The sequence below is a fragment of the Daphnia pulicaria genome, chromosome 4, assembly GCF_021234035.1.
Source record: "Daphnia pulicaria isolate SC F1-1A chromosome 4, SC_F0-13Bv2, whole genome shotgun sequence".
NCBI classification, from domain to species: Eukaryota; Metazoa; Arthropoda; class Branchiopoda; order Diplostraca; family Daphniidae; genus Daphnia; species Daphnia pulicaria.
In genome coordinates, this window is record NC_060916.1 from 21,618,996 (window position 1) to 21,635,533 (window position 16,538).

General features: G+C 40.3%; 1 long non-coding RNA gene across 1 annotated transcript; it reads right to left on the minus strand.

Moving 5' to 3' along the window:
* Positions 1-6,918: 6,918 nt before the first annotated feature.
* Positions 6,919-13,848, minus strand: LOC124338545. The gene is made up of 4 exons (XR_006917871.1): positions 13,770-13,848; positions 13,468-13,569; positions 13,056-13,264; positions 6,919-10,918 (listed from the first exon to the last, which is right to left on the minus strand). It is a non-coding gene; the product is annotated as an uncharacterized LOC124338545 (long non-coding RNA).
* Positions 13,849-16,538: the final 2,690 nt, after the last annotated feature.

A 16,538-nucleotide genomic window follows, 5' to 3' on the forward strand; every position in this document is an offset into this window, starting at 1 on the left:
CAAAAGGGATCGACTACAACATGTATAGAGAGAGAGGATCGACGTAAATCCGTCCATCTATAGGCAGGAGAGTCACACAGGGAGATATGCCGCCGCCGAGTCAAGACTCTCTTCCGCGCGGCGGATACGTAGTCTCCTCCGCCACAGAAGAGACTCTGCGGGTGCTGGAAAAACGTCGCCGACTTTTGCCGCCAAGTCGAAGCCACAGCCGCCGCCACAGGATTAAAAAAGAAGCTTAAAAAAGTCTGACTGCGCTATAGAAAAAACTATATCCCCGAGCTGCCAAAAAATAAGAAAAGGGAAGAAAATGTTGCTGAAACAATACGAGGCATCAAAAGGGCGGAATGAAAATAAGTGGCGGGGGAGGCTCCTCTTTTCCTTCTCTCATCTCATCAGACTCGGATAATCGCATCAAACGAATCAATGAGATAAAAAAAAGGGACCTCCATTCATCCATCCCTGGGTGCTGCTGGTCTATTCCCGCGGTCCTTCATATTTTCTTTCCTTTTTTTACAGAGGCCTCGCCCTGCTGGCCGGTGTATTCCTTATAATCCGCCGAGGAATGGCCGAGAATCACTGCGGAAAAAAAGGAGCACAGGGCGGCACCTTTTCTCCATTGAAGGGAATATGTATGCCAAGTCAAAACCATTGTGTGTGTGTATATACTATACTCTTGATTCTGTGCGGATGATATGCGTATCAACCAAGAGAAGAGGCTGCACCCGCCGACAAAGTCACTGGATGATCGGGTCAAAGGTCGGACGTTCTCTCTATATCTGCTTCTGTACATTTCTCCCATTTTTTAAAAGAAGAAAATTGACTGTACAAGAGCAGCAGTCAATTCTATACGGGCATTCACCAGAGCGAATAGACTATATTTATACAAAAGCTCAAAATTTGATATTATATTTCTTTTCTTATTTCTTTTTTGATTGACAATGCGCGGCCGAGCGGTGCTGGAAAAAAAAAGACGGAACCGGAGACCGTATCATCGCATCTCATTCCACAAACGATATAAAGGGATAGCCGACGCTTGGCCAACTTGACACAGCTCGCGGAGACACAACACAACTTGGAAAGCATTCTTCCCCATCAGCAGTAGAACAGAAGCCGAAACATATAGACACGTATGGCCAGTAGCAAATAGCAGAGCAATAGCATTTCTGGCATATCTCGGCCATGCATCCCTTTATTTTCTTTCTGCCTTTTTATCAATGTGACATCAAATAATGCGCGTATCAAAGAAAGAGAAAAAGGAAATCGACGCACGGCTAATTCCGTTCAAGCTTTATAATAAAATTGTTCTGCGCTAGCTAGCTAGCTGGCTGCCGGCCCCGGCACTCTTGTGCTGGACTGGATATATGACGGACCGAGAGAGAGAATCCATCATCTTGCTCCGAACAAAGTCGGAAGGGGGAAAACAGTAGCAGCGGCACGCCAGCTGAGCAACCAACGAACCAGTAACGATAGCAACTTGTGATGATGTTTTGTGACTTGGCCTTCGTCGATGCTCCCAGCGTGTCCGCTCCACCGCGTAGGACACAAAACAGACGCGCACAGGAGAACTATAACAAACCAGACGAGTGTGTGTGTATATATAGAGATAGAGATATGGGATGTATGCGGGGCTATACGCCGATTACGATGAAGTCAAGCGAGCAAAGAAGCAGCCAACAAGCCACCAGTCAAATCTAAAACCAGCAGGGACCGGTAGCCTTTTTCTTTTCTCCAGATAGATGTACTAATAGAAGCTATATAGCGGCGCATTCCTTCCAGTATTTGCTTGGCTATGCGCTTCTGACATTCCAAGTCATTTAGGAAGAGGCCATAGAGAAAGACTGGGGACCCGTGGCCTCCATACAGGGCCTCTGGGCCTTGATAAAGCTTGAATAATATCAATATAGGACTCAAGAAGGAAAATCAAACGGACGCATACCGTAAGATGTGTATGGTGGATGGGGGAGCGCGGGCTCGATCGCTTCGATTTGGTGTGCTGTCGGATACAAATCGGTGTAATTGACTTGCATCAGAAAAGTTTGAATCAAGTTCGAGCACCACATTACTGCAAATATACTTGATATTTGAATAATGAACAAAGTTGAGACGATTGCATGTCTAAGCAGATGAATATGGGTTTTTTATTATTTGCTTTACACATCTCAGCTTCATGGACAAATGTGATGTTAATTGACCAGCCAATATGGAAAAGAAAAACACGTTTTAGGTGAGTTAGCTTTAGAATCAAATTGTAAGCTATTTCGGCACAAAAACGTGGTTCCACTCCATTCCACTGTTATAAATGTATTTGATTTGGTTATTGTAACCGTAATCATCAATGATTTGACAGGGAAGCAACAATTGAGCTTGGGCCGAAAATTATTTCAAATTAAAAAAAAGCTTGATAACAAGGTAAGTGCAAATTGTGATTACGCTCACGGATGCGCGAACCTTCCAATCATTCAATAAGCGAGGGTATTTCATCAGCCAAAAAATTACTACTCGGGTCAAAAGATACTTAAATGGAAGGATACGGTTCACTTGATTGTTTTTGTTGCGCAACACGAAATAGAAGGAAATGTTACAAATTTAACGAAAGATTTGTTTCCGACATTCGTCAAGGAAGTGGCAAATGCTTTCGTTTCAAGAGAAATCTCTTCGGAAATCCGCTACACGTCGCAAGAAATATGAAATAATGACCCGCCCTGGCGCCCCCACATTTAATGTGATTTAGTTGGGCTGTTTAAATTTGTTATTCGAGAAAATATATAGAATCCAAACGTTTACACCTAAACACGTTTGAAAATCTAGGGCGGGAAACAGTCGAACGAAACAGCAGTTGGTATTCGAACTCAATCACGTTAAATTAACCACACTATTTTTAGATGACTGCAACGCCTTATAGATATTAAAGAATTTGAATGTGAGCACAGTTATTCAGTCTCTAAGGCGTGGGAATAATTGTGAGCGATTTACCATTTGTCAACCGGATCACAACTTCCGTCTTTTTTATATGCGATAATTGCTCATCGAAGAAACAATAAGATTAGGATATTTTTACAGATTGCAATTTTTTGTTATTTAACATCATTGATCGTTCACATGGTTTTTCAGACACTTTGAAAAACTTCCCAAAACTCAACTCGACTTTGGATAACAGACCAATTGAAACATTTTTCGTGGCTCTATCGAGTCAAGTAAAAAATATGTTGTTCTTGGAAAGTTTGAACGATCAAAGATTGGCTTTAATTACACTGGTAAAAACCCAGAATATAAACAAATGTTGCAATACAAGTAGAATAATTAAATCAAACCTCAACATTGAGATACTCTGAAACAACAAGAACCACTTAACTAGTTTTTGTCATGTGTTAGCAAACGACTGATCTTAAAAAATGCAGTTCATTTACCAAAGTTCCAATATAAAATAAAAAATGAAGCTAAAACCAACATTCGCAAGGATCCTCAGAGAATAAAAATCAAACGGACGCATACTGGAAGATTTGGATGGGTGGATGGGGGAGCGCAGACTCGATCGCTCAGATTTGGTGGCCACTAATGTCAATGCCACAATTGCGTAATGTAGGGAAAGAAATATGGATTATGACTCACATATCTTGTAATGGGATTAGTTGGACTTTTAAATCGGTTATCTGAGAAAATTTCCAGAATCTAAACGTTGGCAAATCTAGAGCGTCAATCGAAGGTCGCCAGCAGTTGATGCTCGAATTCAATCCCGTTAAATTAATTGCACCATTTTTAATTGACTGCAAGTTTGCAACGCATTAAAGATATTAAAAGATTTTAATTAGAGCACAGTTATTCACCCTTAAAGGAGTGGGAAATATTTTTGAGCGATACACCTTTCTTAAACCGTATCCCATCTTCCGTAGGTTTCATGAACGATGATTGCTCAACGAAGATTCAATAGCATTAAGATATTTAACCCACTGCAATTGTCTTCATTTTAATCTGCTTGATCGCTCAAAAGAAAATACCCCGTATCTGTGATGCAGAAACAACATAGATATATCATATAAAAGGGACTAATATATTATTTCAGATAGTGTTGATTGCTGTGAATAACAAAAGATCAATAACTTTCTTAAATTTTACTGGTAAAATCCCAGAATCTAAACCAATGCTTCAGTGCAAGTAGAGTGATTAAATCAAACCTCAACATTGAGATATTCTGATACAATAAGGACTACAATACTAGTTTTTTTTCGTGTGTTTTTGCAAACTGATCTTAATAATGCAGTTCATTTACCAAAGTTGCAATATAAAATTAAAAAATTAAGCTGAAAAGTGAAAACCAACATTCGCAATAATATTCGGAGAAAAGAAATCAAACGGACGCATACTGGAAGATTTGTATGGTGGAGCGCGGACTCGATCGCTTCGATTTGGTGTGCTGTCGATTACCAATCGGTGTAATTGACTTGCATCAGAAAAGTTTGAATCAACTTCGAGCACCACTTTACTGCAAATATACTTGATATTTGAATAATGAACAAAGTTGAGACGATTGCATGTCTAAGCAGATGAATATGGGTTTTTTATTATTCGCTTTACACATCTCAGTTTCATGGACAAATGTGATGTATATTTACCAGCCAATATGGAAAAGAAACACATCTTTTAGCTGAGTTGGATTTAGTATCACTTTGAAAGCTCTTTCGGCACACAAGAACTGGTTCATTGAACTAATCGCTTGGCCAGTTGTTCCGTCTCCCTGAGACAATTGAATTTGATATAGTTATTGAAACCGTAATCATCAATGATTGGACAGGGAAGCAGCAATTGAGCTGGGGCCGAAAATTATTTCAAATTAAAAAAAAAGCTCAATTACAAGGTAAATGCAAATTGTTATTACACTCACGGTTGCGCGAACCTTCCAATCATTCAATAAACGAGGGTATTTCATCAGCCAAAAAATTACTACTCAGGTCAAAAGATACTCAAATGGAAGGTTACGGTTCACTTGATTGATTTTTGTTGCGCAACACGAAATAGAAAGAAATGATAAAAATTTAAGGAAAGATTTGTTTCCGACATTCGTCAAGGCAGAGGCAAATGCTTTCGTTTCAAGAGAAATCTCTTCGGAAACCCGCTACACGTCGCAAGAAATATGCAATTATGACCCGCTCCCACATTTAATGTGATTTAGTTGGGCTGTTTAAATTTGTTATTCGAGAAAATATATAGAATCCAAACGTTTAAACCTAAACACGTTTGAAAATCTTGGGCGGGAAACAGTCGAACGAAACAGCAGTTGGTATTCGAACTCAATCACGTTAAATTAACCACACTATTTTTAGATGACTACAACGCCTTATAGATATTAAAGAATTTGAATGTGAGCACAGTTATTCAGTCTCTAAGGCGTGGGAATAATTGTGAGCGATTTACCATTTGTCAACCGGATCACAACTTCCGTCTTTTTAATATGCGATAATTGCTCATCGAAGAAACAATAAGATTAGGATATTTTTAACGATTGCAATTTTTTGTTATTTAACATCATTGATCGTTCACATAGTTTTCCAAAACTTTTCTTGCTTTGTTGGTAATTGCACCGGCTTAGGAAAGTTTGGACGATCAACGATTGGCTTAAATAACACTGGTAAAAACCGCTTTTAACGGTAGAGGCAAATACTTTCGTGTGAAGAGAAATCCACACGGAATTCCATATCACTTAGCGAGAAGAAAGTAATTATGACGCATTGTAATATTGTAATATGATTTAGTTTGAATATTTAATCGGTTGCATGTCCGAGAAAATATCATGGAATCCAATCATTTACACCTGAACACATTTGAAAACTAGTGCGGGAAACAGTCGAACGACGGCTATTGTCAGTACTTGGTATTCTAATTCAATCGCGTCAAAATAACTACAATATCTTTAAATGACGGCAACGCCTTACAGATATTAATGGATTTGAATGAGAACACAATTATTCACTCTCAAAGACGTGGGATACATCTATGAGCGATACACCTTTCTTCAACCGTATCCCAACTTCCGTCCGTTAAAAGTGCGAAATTTGCTCAATGAAGATTCAATAGGATAAAGTTCTTTTACCCGAATGTAATTTTTCCTTATTTATATCTGTTTAATCGCCCATTAGACAATTCCAATAGAGATGATTTAATAGCAGAACTGAATCATGATTTTGCATCATGATTCAGGGATCATTAATTCATCATTGTGAGAATAATGTTCATCGCGATCTTGGACGAATAAACGATTTCACAATTTACACTGGTAACAACCCAGAATATGAACTAATGATGCGGTGCAAATAGAGTGATTAATTCAAACCTCAACATTGAGATATTCTGCATACAATACGGACCACTTAACTAGTTTTTGTAATGTGTTTGCAAACGACCGATCTTAATAATGCAGTTCATTCACCAAAGTAGCAATATAAAATAAAAAATCAAGCTGAAAAGTGAAAACCATTCGCAATGATATTCGGAGAAAAGAAATCAAACGGACACATACTGGAAGATTTGTATGGGTAGATGCGGGAGCGCAGACTTGATCGCTCAGATTTGGTGGCCACTAATGTCTAATGCAAATAAAACTGATATTTTCTAATGAACTAAGTTTAGATGATTGGTTAATGTAAGGAAATACACATAAATTTTTAAATATACGATTCGCATATGTAGATTTCATGAAAAAATGGGACATACATTGGCCAATCTAATTGGGGAAGAACCACATGATTTATATTGAAGGAACGAGCAGATGGACCGCAAAACACGGCCAAGCTGATACATTGAGAAATCCCAATCTGGTTTGGGATTGGGTTGCATCACCCGAATCATTTCGTGATGTGTCAGCCGGCTTAAATTAAAATGGACCACGCTCCATAATAAAAATAATATGTCAACAGGAATCAGACTTACGAATGCTTAAGAGATCAAATAAGTTAATATATCGGAGTTACGTCATCACTCAAACAATAATGACTCAGATTAAAGGAATCAAACTCGAAAGTACAGTTCATTTGATAGATATGTGCTGCGCATCGCGAAAAAGAAAATATCTGGTCAAAATGGAATTTAAAATTACTTTGATGGGTTCCGACATTACAAGAGCGTTTTTAAGTAGAGGCAAATACTTTCGTGTAGAGAAATCAGAAATCTATCCGGAACTCTATTACACATCACAGAAAAATTCAATTATGACCCAGAGATCTTGTAATGAGATTTAGTTGGACTTTTAAAGCGGTTATCCAAGAAAATATCCGGAATCCAAACGTTTACACCTGAAAACGTTTGCAAATCTAGAGCGTCGATCGAAGGTCGCCAGCAGTTGGAATTCGAATAGAATCCCGTTAAATTAATGGCATTATCTTTGATTGACTGTAATGCATTAGAGATATTGAAAGATTTTAATTAGAGCACAGTTATTCAGCCTTAAAGGCGTGAGAAATATTTGTGAGCGATATATCTTTCTTCAACCGAATCCCATATTCCTTCCGTTTAATGTGCGATTATAGCTCAACGAAGATTCAATAGAATTAAGATACATCAATCAATTGCAATTAACATTATTTGAACATGATTGATCGCCCACAATCGGTAATTTGGCCAGTGGTTTGATGGCGGAATCAGACTAGTTACTAAACTGTCGCATTTGGGACGATCAACAATTTTCTGTAATTTAACTGGTAAATCCCCAGAATATGAATCAATGTTGCATTTAAAGTAGAGTGATTAAATTAAACCTCAACATTGAGATAATCTGATTACAATAAGGACCAATTAACTAGTTTTTCTCATGTGCTTGTAAATGACTAATCTGAATATTGCAGTTCATTTGCCAAAATTGCAATATAAAATTAAAAAATTAAGCTGAAAACTGATTGATTCAATTACAACAAATGAATGGAACGTTTACTACACCCTAAAAAGGGATGAATAAGAATGACGCGGTTGGGTTTATATTGAAAGGGTTCCTATACATTCAAGACCGCCCCACCACCCAGCACTGTCTGCAGGCAGTTGATGGTCCAGCCAAAAGGGACAAACACCTGGATTTTGATAGACTGAACCACTCAAAAAAGTGGTTGTGAATCTATGATGACTGCGCGGGGGAGAGCGCGCCATCAGCATCAAAGGACATTTTCTCCGACTTTTTTCTTTTGGAAAATAATAATAAAAAAAGAATTGGGGATATCATGCTGCGCGCGTGCATACGAAATCCATTATAACACGCGGATGAAGGAAAGGGGAAAAAAAAGAAAACCGTAGACATTTTCCTCCCCCCTTTTCTTCTTCTTTTCTTGTCTTCACAAGAGAGAGACTTTGGGTTCTTGTATACATTCACATAATGCAGGGAACCCAACAATCTTCAGCCCTGTGTTCATTCACCTTTTTGAACACAGACAGAGGGACCTATTCGGGGACGCTCCATTGATTGTCAGGTATCCAGAACGAATGGCTTCTTTAACATCTCGGTCTGATTTTACTTTTTTTTTGTGTATTCCTCTCTCTCTCAACCACTTCACTCTCTCCATGCTCAGACCATGTATGGCTATGTGTGTATGTAGTTTATGTTGTATACGGTTGTACATTTTTTTTTCGGAGGGGAATAAAAGTGCAAAGCGGTTTTGGCTATCGTTACATTGTAGGCGACCTATTGACTTGACTAACTCCTCCTCTTTCCATATCACAGCTGCGAAGACTCTTCATTGAAAAATAGACGTACACACACGCTGGCCGCATTGGAGAAATATGGACGCGGATTCCCCGAATTCCTCCACATTGTCGATCCGCGCCCAATTCAATTTTCAATTCAATTTTTTTTACAAGGGGGGAGAAGAAAAACATTTTTTGGGATTTGATTTCTATATACGAGAATATACAGAAATATTTTCGTTATGTGTGACTCGGCATTGTGACCGACTGTATACACGGTGGTGATATTATATTGATAAGGTGTGGCTCTGAATTGAGGCTGGAGCGAATCTTTCCGCCGGAATCGATTGAGGAATGCAGTTGATTGGTTTATATGGGAACTCGTAAAGAAAAAGAAAAAGTAGACTTTGCCCCAGTATTTTACACTGATTGTTTCGCCTGTGGTGTAGTAGCCATTACCCAACATTTGGAGTACTATATAGTGTGGGAAAAGCGATTAGGTCTGTTTCGCCTCTCTATTTGCGCTCATGCCGTTTTGCCATTTGACTAATGATCAAAAAACCAAAGTGAAAGAGAGGTCCCCCTTTTTTTGACACTCTCACCCTCAAGTCATAAGTATTTTTCCATAATGTACTGCGCATAATAACCCCCCATGCATGGCGAGCGCAACCTTCCTTTTATTTTTTCCCCCCATCGTTTTTCGATATTACATTGCGACCACGGCCCGACCGAGGGACAAAACCGAGCGGCACTCATAACGAGCCCCATCTGCGGTATACGGTAACTAATGATGAGCGCGGGAGGTGGCGGCGGGAAGAACATTGAAGCGGACGGCGACGAGAAATTCGTCCAAGTGTTGGATATCCACCAACCGAGCCGGGGCCTGACTGCCTGGCCACCTATAACTCAAATGCCTATAGCTAATGGATATACTACACACAAGGGGCTCCCTTTTCCTAGTCTACATTCCCAATTTCTAACTTATAATAATAACACACAGCCGGACCGTGTGTGTGTGTGTGCTCCGACACTGATGGCTCTCTTATAACAGTCGCCCAGCGCAGCCCTTGTATCCCAACCGCGTTGGTTCCTAATGGACGAACGAGAAAAGAGAGTCATAACCAAACAGCATAAGGTGCTGTTTGTACGCGCCCTTTTCTTTTTTGGGGAATGGATTTGCTGTCGGGTCGCATCAGATCAGGAGAAAAAGAAAAACAAACGAGTTGACAAACACTTTAAAGTATAGTAACACAACAAGAGAGCGAGAGAAAAACAAAATATATCTTTCCATAATAAGCTTGATAATAAGGAAAGAAACAGAACCGGACACGCAGCTCCTTATTTTTTTGTTCTGTAGAGTCGCAACAGTGAAACTTGAAACTTCATTGATAACGACAAAGTGACTCGAGCTGCCAGTAATTTTGTTCGGTGGGTGCCGTTATTCTTCTTCTTCTCCCTCCCCCCTTTACGTATAGAGTCTCATGTGGCGTGCAACGTGAGGAGGACTCAATTGGGAGCGAGCAATGCGTGTGTCGTCCCGTTCGAATGCTAATCAATTTCAAAAGTCATTCGTATATTAGTATAGGAGCCACAGCTGAGAGGCAGCCAACACGATAAGGGAGTGGCGTTATTACTGTCTCGCAATAAACTCAACCAAAATCTCGCAGCTCTATAGACACCAGCCGTATCTCCCGTCGATTTGTTTTCCCAAATTTTCACCAAATTTCTTTCCCCCCTTTTTTCTTTTTCTTTTTTTCGTCTGATAATTCCAAGAAACGGGCGCCGATTAAATCAGCAGGGAGTTAATCAACGACTGGCATCATTTGCGCCCAGTTGCAGCAGCATGTGTGCGCACTTTCGAATGCTGTTTGAAGCCCCCCGCTCGTAAATCTACATGCGCTGATGATGTCAGCCGACTAATTATAACAATCTCACGTGACCCCCTTATTTAATTCTCCCAATGCGGCCGAGTATGGTCGATCAACAAAAAAAGGAAAAAATAAAACAAAAACGTCTTGGAGGAATTCCAAACCAATTTATTTGACGGGTCCCCCTTTTTATAGATCGTAATAACCGCTGCTGGCTGGCCAGTTGATGAATGGGCCAATTCTGTATATTCCCTTATTTTTTTTCCTTGAAATCCATTTGACCTTTTGCCTCCCCACATCAGCCGTCCGTTTATCTCAATACTGTGCACTTGATTTAACCGCTCTCTCCGTCGATGACTCTCTGGAGATCAATCTTCTACAATCTTGGAACTCTCAAAAAATAAAAGGAAAAAAAGAGAAAAACGGATATTATAAGGAACGACTCGATGGAGAGGCTAGCTAGCGCTACTGGGTCTTCTGGGAGAAAGTGCAATGGGGACCCAGCAGCAGCAAAGGGGGGCTCCAGAACACACAGACAGTGGTCAAGTTGCTGTGTGTGTGTAGCCGAGAAACTCGGAGATATCTCAGTCAAGTCATCGGAAAAGTCAGAATATGGGCGCGGTCAAACAGAAGCGATATATGTATGGGCTATCTATACATCCATATGGATACACACACACGCAGATGTGTATCCTTATTAGACGTTTCTAGCTATAGCTCCCATACAGCGATGTATATATAACGGGCGGGGTCGCTGTAAAAAGATGAACATCGCACCCCGGCAGCAGCAACAACAGTCCAGCAGCCAGCCCAAATATATTCAAGAGAGGATATACTATACAGCAATCAGCCCTGCAGTCTTTTCCTCTCGGCACAACCAACACCGGAGGGACTACCACTTATATCTTTATCCCCTTTTTTCTTCTACTTCTTCTTCTTCTTCTCCCAGCGCAATAGATGCGCATCGATGACTTTGACCCGACTCCTCCCCTTTCTGTATAGACTCCAGTGGGGCCTTTGTGACCGACTATTAAAAAGAGGACCAGCACAAGACACATATCACCGAATGTGATATGAAAGAGAGAGGGGGGAAAGATGCTGCTGCTGCTGCGGTTAGGAGAAATCAAAAACTCACGGGACCGATCAATACATCAGGCCCATTCATTCATTTGACGAGAGAGGGATGGGACAGATAGGACAGATATTAGACTCATCTTCCTTCTATGTAGTGGTGGTGAGAGAGAGAAAAAGAGAATCGGAAGTCGCCAGAGTCGTAAAAATGTAGAGATATTTATATACGACCTCATCAATCATTTTCTTATTTCTCCGGGGCGCCCAGCAAGAACAACGTTGACGTATATATATACACGGCATTGATGGCCCAAAGGATATGGAGAGAGAATATAAGCAAAAAGAGACTGGGGAGAAAGAAAAAAAATAGATAATTGATTGCCATTTGACACCTCCAAAAACCAGCGAGTTTCTCATCTTTAAACAGCCAGAAAAGATGAAGAGGACAACTTGGAACACAGAACAAGGGAATTAGGAGAAGAGGAATTTTTCTTTTAACAACAACACACACACACACAAACCCCTGGGTAAAAAGAAAAAAGAAACGTCGTCGTCGTTCCGCCCCATTCTCAGCAGCCCACTCATTTCCGTGTGCTATGGCGCCAGGCCGGAGAAATTACACTCTCATCTCCTCTCATACCCTGAGCAGCAAACGAAAAAAGAAAAAAAAAAGATTTTTCTTTTCTGTTTTAACCCTTCGCGACGATGAGAGAGAAGAAAAAAACATATGTTTAACCTAAACACACACAGCAGGCAAGTGCCACATAGAGCGGATAACACGTGTTAAGAGATTCCCTCGTTAAGAAAAAAGAAAAAGGAGAAAAAATCATCTAGCGAGGCCCTGCCACATTGTAAATATTAGGCCAAGGCGTTACGGGCCACCGAACAAGCGTCTCTCTCTCTTCTCTCTATAACTAAACTATCCATCTATTATTGCGTAAAAATATATACAAGAGAGACACTGTCATCTGAATATACACATGTCCGTCCGCTCTTTCTGTCTTCCCCTCTCATTCATTCATCTTTGGGCTGATGTGTAATAAATAAAGATCGGATGCATCCGCATAGTTACATCCATATGTGGGTGGAACAAAAAAAAAAGGCCTGAAAAAAAAAAGAGGATCGCCACAAGACACCGGAGATGATCCTGCTGTGCGTCCCTCTTGGTCAAAAAGTTGTCTAGCTGCACTTTGCTTCAAGTGATCAAATATTTTTTAAAATTCGATTGTTGACTCACAGAAAAAGTTGTGAATGAAAAAACAAAAACAAGCCTGGTCTGCAGTCGTTCTACAAATGAGTTTTTGAATGAACCCTAACTGAGTAAAACAAAAAGGGCAAAAGAAAACAATTCCTGTCAACGGCCTAGCTCAGGAATAATTGTACTCGGTATTATTCAACGATTTAGAATCAACGCCGTTCAATAGTCAGAAAAGAAGGATAGAGATTTGGGTTTCCTACCTTTAAGCCTGGGAAATGCAGCCAGGCTTCCACACGCATTTCATCCGCTGAAAAGTTGAATCCAACACCAGGAAGGATAGGGAAAAGGGTGTCCTCGTGAATACACCCACACTCGCATGGGCGTACACGAGGACATTGAAAGAAAGGGGAAAAGGAGATCCGTAGCTCGGCCATAGGTAGGTTATCCAATCAAGTGGGATGATGTTTATCTAAATAAAAAATTAAAAGAAAAGGGTTACGAAAAATATCTGCAGAACCAAAGTCAGAAAAAGTTGAAATGGATACAGCGAGTAAAACAAAATTATAAATTAACAGGAGAATTTCAGTTTTCCATGCAATACACTTATGCAACTCACACATCATTCAAATACCTAGCAGGTAACAGGTTAACAAAAGTTACGAAAAACATTACCCAAGTGATGAGATGGGATTGTTGCTGACGACAGGCCAATCCACCACCACAAGCAGAAACTGGCAAATCTTGTAGTTATGATGGCTGGCTCAGGCCTCATATCTGTACAAAAGAAAAGGACAAAATGTTACTGTATAGAAAGGTTATAGCTGTACAGAGCAAACATACTGACAATCTGCCATGTATCAAAAGCAGTGAGCTTAAACATGATAAATACTGTTAGTCAGAAACTAACTTCACAAATTAAAACAGGTTTCTCTAGCTCCCATAATCATTCTAATTGTATTTATAGTTTTATTTACCTGTAAATAGGATGGAGTGTGTATAAAAGGAATCCATAGAGAGAATCGACCATGAATTCTCGCGACGACCACGCTTTTGGAATTTTAACAGCAGACGACACTAATCGGTCTAATTAATTAGCCATGCCTAAGTATCGATAGAAATGATTTAAAATCGATTCTCCCGCCTAAATTCAAACCGCTCATAAAAGATAAAGCGGTTTTCTCATCCGCATTATTTAAATATTTAATTTATTTCGTCTCATCAATTTTATACTGGGCCCGACTGAGCCCCCTTACCAAATAATTTGCACGAAACCCTCAGATATTATAGTAATTCCTTTTAGACCCTTTTAGACCGAAACAGTTAAAATACAAAATCCTCCAGGACCCTCTTGGGAAGCCAAGAGGGAATAATGATTATTCTCAATGGCAGAGACGGAATGAACCTCCATATTGAGACTCTGAGTATATAAACTCTGACATTTGGACTTTTGGACTTTGTATAGGTCTGGGTCGGGTCTCTCGATTATAGGACCGCAGCAGCAGCAGCAGCCAAGAGTCGTATTATATAGCCTAGTGCGTTCTATATTTATTAGAGATCTTCAGCAGGGGTCCGGTTCGGGTTGTTTTTTTTTGGGTTAACTCTCAGACGACCGAGATAGTTGATGGAATTGGTTAAACAAACGTTAGTAAAATGACACCGAACAAAGTCTGTCGATCTTTTTACTCGCTGGGGGTCCAAAAACCACCGAGTCGCATGTATAAATTATGTACGTTGCCCAAACGCGCTCGTCTTGCAAAAACTTTTTGACTTTCGCCTCTCGTTCCTTATTAGACCAGTGTGTGTGTAACTGGTGGGTGATGTTGGGACACTTTTTGGGGGGTGTCAAGAACCAGCAAGAGCAGGTCCGAATAAATCGACTGCGTGTCAAAGGGGCGGTGTGGGCGAGCCCAGATTTATGTTTGGAGGCAACCAAGAAGAAGAAGAAGAAGTCACGAGCGCACACACATCCATAGACAAACACGCAATAACTATGTGTGGAACCGTCTGTGGCTGTACAGCTCCTATACAGGGCAATTGATACCATCTTAATAAAATGTTATCTCTGTCTACATGTCTATAGGGAACGATCGCAGCACGAGGACGGGATAAAAATGTTTGTTGACGACAGAGGATGGCCGGATCGGATTTTTTTCTATGAAAAGTTGGTCATAAAAATAATCAGCTTAGGCGCATGTAAATATACGCAGCGCTAGACCAATTATACATCAGCCAGCATATAGGGCAATAAGTGCGTGGAGAGCGGGGAGACAGTTTTCCTCGTATCCAGCACGCCCGTAAAAGGTTATCAATATCTAAAGGGGCTTGATAGATTATACGGGGGGAAAATGATAAACACATTGCAGCTTATTATATATACACACACACATGTATAGTATATAGAGGAACGACATGCCTATATGCCAGTATGCGTGCTGCCGTTTGGGAGGTATATTTAATATCGCATCATCAAACATGAAAACGTATAAGACACAAACACCAGCAGCCACTGGCCAGATCCTGTTTCCTGTTGAACATTGGACAGACACAAAACAAACGAGAACTAGTTTGATTTCTTTATTTTCTTATATTCCTCATACTATGCGCTGGCTGCTGATTAGGCGATACATGCTGTGTTATTAAAACATAAGGGACTATCGTCAACTGCAATTTGAAAATTTAATTTCATCAGTCTGTTGGTTAATTAATCAAATAAGATTTTCTCGTCTGGAGAGATATTAGAGCTGTGCATATACTGCGATCCTTATACAATGCGGCTAATAGAACCAACAGGTCAGGCATCCGGGTCAAATTATAATTCTGAGAAAAAAAAAGTAATCTAAAATTTTATCGTCAATAAAAAAGATGTGGATCCCATTTGAGGGTGGGTAGTAGCTATAGCGAAGACCACATCACATTGTATATGTTGAGCTTTTCTTTTTTCCAGGGGGAATAAGGGAAGCTCATCGCGCACACTGAAGCAGTTAGCATTTCTGTGTGTGCTGCATGCTGGGGGGGAGAGTAGAAGAAGAAGAAGAGATTAAAAATAAAAGGATTGGATTTCTCCGTCAATATAAGACGCGTCCTCACACGGAGTCGCGGGACCGTGGCGAGATAGCGCCACACATAATACGACGTTGGCACTAAATAATAATAATAATATTAAATCCCCTGATAAAAAAGAAAAAAAAACCCAACTTTCATCTTCTCCCAATCATCACAGCATAGCATATAGCGCTGCGCGTTTATAAATAAATGTTATTTAGTTAGTAAAAAATAAAATATGTGCGCGGCCCGGTCAAACTCGTGTCTGGTTGCGGCGAGATGATGAACGAGCGCGAGTATATGCATGTATAAAAATGTGTGATGTCTGGGACGGGACCCGTGACCCCCTTATACCCCCGTATGATGAGCATAGCATCAACTTATATAGTGGAGCGATAGCCTTGGGTAATTGAGGGCAATGCTGCTGGCGCGCTAAAGGGGAAACATATAAGAGAGAAATCAAAAAATAAAATCATCACCCGACCCGAGACGGACGCAATCAATAACACACTGGCAAGTAAATGTAGTCCCTATGTGCTTGCATACTCGGTGCCCTTTGTGTCACGGGGGTCAACTGGTTTCTGCTCAAATGGATAAATGGATAATCGTGTATTTACAACAGATAGATGTATACACAACAACCAAAGCAGCTATAGCGCTTATAGAAATGTGTTGGCGATCAAGTGAAACAAGAGGAGACT